The sequence below is a fragment of the Schistocerca americana genome, chromosome 7, assembly GCF_021461395.2.
Source record: "Schistocerca americana isolate TAMUIC-IGC-003095 chromosome 7, iqSchAmer2.1, whole genome shotgun sequence".
Lineage (NCBI taxonomy): Eukaryota > Metazoa > Arthropoda > Insecta > Orthoptera > Acrididae > Schistocerca > Schistocerca americana.
In genome coordinates, this window is record NC_060125.1 from 504,469,102 (window position 1) to 504,472,290 (window position 3,189).

The window sequence follows — 3,189 nt, forward strand, 5'->3', positions numbered from 1 at the left end:
AGCAAAGAAGGTAAAGCAGAAAGGTGGAAGGAGTATATAGAGGGTCTATACAGGGGTGATGTACTTGAGGACAATACTATGCAAATGGAAGAGGATGTAGATGAAGATGATATGGGAGATATGACACTGCGTGAAGAGTTTGACAGAGCACTGAAAGTCCAAAGTGTTGACAGATGTGAAAATTATCGAACTATCAGTTTAATAAGTCACAGCTGCAAAATACTAACACGAAATCTTTACAGATGAATGGAAAAACTGGCAGAAGCTGACCTCGGGGATGATTGGTTTGGATTCTGTAGAAATATTGGAACACATGAGGCAATACTGACCTTACGACTTATCTTAGAAGAAAGATTAAGGAAAGGCAAACCTACATTTCTAGCATTTGTAGACTTAGAGAAAGATTTTGACAATGTTGACTGGAATACTCTCTTTCAAATTCTAAAGGTGGCAGGGGTAAAATACAGGGAGCGATAGGCTATTTACAATTTGTACAGAAACCAGATAGCAGAGGGGCATGAAAGTGAAGCAGTGGTTGAGAAGGGAGTGAGACAAGGTTGTAGCCTTTCCCCGATGTTATTCAATCTGTATATTGAGCAAGCAGTAAAGGAAACAAAAGAAAAATTCGGAGTAGGTACTAAAATCCATGGAGAAGAAATAAAAATTTGAGGTTCGCTGATGACATTGTAATTCTGTGAGAGACAGCAAAGGACTTGGAAGAGCAGTTGAACGGAATGGACAGTGTCTTGAAAGGAGGATATAAGATGAACATCAACAAAAGCAAAACGAGGATAATGGAATATAGTCGAATAAAGTCGGGTGATGCTGAGGGAATTAGATTAGCAAATGAGAGAAAGTAGTAAAGGTGTTTTGCTATTTGGGGAGCAAAATAACTGATGATGGTCGAAGTAGAGAAGATATAAAATGTAGACTGGCAATGACAAGGAAAGCGTTTCTGAAGAAGAGAAATTTGTTAACATCGAGTATAGATTTAAGTGTCAGGAAGCCGTTTCTTAAAGTATTTGTATGGAGTGTAGCCATGTATGGAAGTGAAACATGGATGATAAATAGTTTGGACAAGAAGAGAATAGAAGCTTTCGAAATGTGGTGCTACAGAAGAATGCTGAAGATTAGATGGGTAGATCACATAACTAATGAGGAGGTATTGAATAGAATTGGGGAGAAGAGGAGTTTGTGGCACAACTTGACAAGATGAATGGACCGTTTGGTAGGACATGTTCTGAGGCATCAAGGGATCACAAATTTAGCATTGGAGGGCAGCGTGGAGGGTAAAAATCGTAGAGGGAGACCAAGAGATGAATACACTAAACAGATTCAGAAGGGTGTAGGATGCAGTAAGTACTGGGATATGAAGAAGCTTGCACAGGATGGGGTAGCATGGAGAGCTGCATCAAAAAAGTCTCAGGACTGAAGACGACGACAACAACAACAACAACAACCATCAAACTTGGATGATAATCCAATGTCGTGTGATTTGCTTCCTCTCCACCATGTTTCTTGCACTGCAAAGATGCCTATGCGTCGGGTTTCAAGTGCGTTAGATCGTTCGTTGTACCGTCCAGTCATGGTGCCGACGTTGAGTGTTGCAAGATGGTATGTGAGGGCTAGGTTGTTTAGCCGTCGCCGCCCGTGCGACGGTAACCCTTGGATATTTGTCACGCTGACCGGGCCTTACAACGCGCCTACGGGAAACGCCCTAGCCTTTGTACCGGATCCAGTAGACAACATTTCCATAAACATGACAGAATTTTTACGGTCGGCTCGTCACATAGCCTGTCATCAAGCATTTTAGAACCACTGCCAGTAGGAGAAAAGGCCGCTCCTGACATGGAGAACAGACGCCTGATGCAGCCCCTGCTAATATGGAGTACAGATGCTGCTGAAGTTGGTTCTCCCACCTGCTTCGCCGTTGGGTCTCCAGACCTCGTCCGCCGTTGAAGCTGTTGACTAACTTCAAGAGAAATCGGAAGAGAAAGAGCTCCGACAGTCGAAGAATGGGCTATCGGAAGCACGAGGGCAAGGGCCATGAAAGGCAGAAAGAGGGAAATGAAAGACTCCCTAGGCCGCGGATGCCCTAATACCGTAAGGGCAGTTAAGCATTGTGCACCACTACTCTTCAGTGTATAATTTAACAGCTAGTGGTTCAGAACATTTACAAGTTGGTATACAAGCAGCCATAGACAGAGAGCGGTGTATTGTGATAGAGATCGAGAATGCATCTAAAAGTATTAAAGTGCGGTTTATGGAGTTGGAATAGGATGAACTCTGTCGTGCAAAAGCGTATATCATGCAGCAGTTGACTGCCGAGTTCCACCCAAGCCGTCCTCCTCCGGACATTTACTGTGCTGTTCTATATCTATCCATTAGAACAGTGTACAGTGACTCTGCACTCCGTTTGAAATCAGGTGACACATCTGTTTATCTACAGCACTCCACCGTTAAAAATCTTTTCTATCTATAGATGGTGCTATCCATTGTGTTGGGGAGACTGAACAGATGGCTGCCTTGTGTTAAAGCTGTGTATAGAGACATTGCGGAGTATCTAAGTATGATCAGCGTGCATGTAGACGACTTCGAACAATGGGCCAGTATGGTGCCGGAACTAATGCACTGCCAATAAGTTTGAGAGAAATACATGCTGAATTCTGTACTTACAAGAAGGCTTTATTTTCTATATTCTGTACTGGCGTTAAGATAAAGAAAGAAGCAGTTGATGCAGTGCACCCTGTGTGTGATTGTTGAATATATATATATATATATATATATATATATATATATATATATATATATATATATATATTTAACAATGTATGTGTTTTTTATTTCTTACTTCTAATTATATTGCAAATACTAAAGCTATTGCTCCAGTTCTTTCACTGGAAACATGCAACAGCAGAAATTTATGTCATTTAACTAAATTCTCCGTAAAAGCCCATTGCACGCCAGTACCTGAAATGGTCGGTATCATGGAAAGGGCACAGTGTTCACTATTTTCTATAAAAACCCATTGCACGACAGTACCTGACGTAGTAGGTGTCATGGCAGGGTGGGTCAAGCATCAAGACTTTGTTGTAGGCAACTGGAGCTGTGACGGTGAGCAAGAAGACCGTACAAGCCGTGTTGAGTGTAACATTGCAACGAGCTCATATCTCAACGATAGAGTGGTTC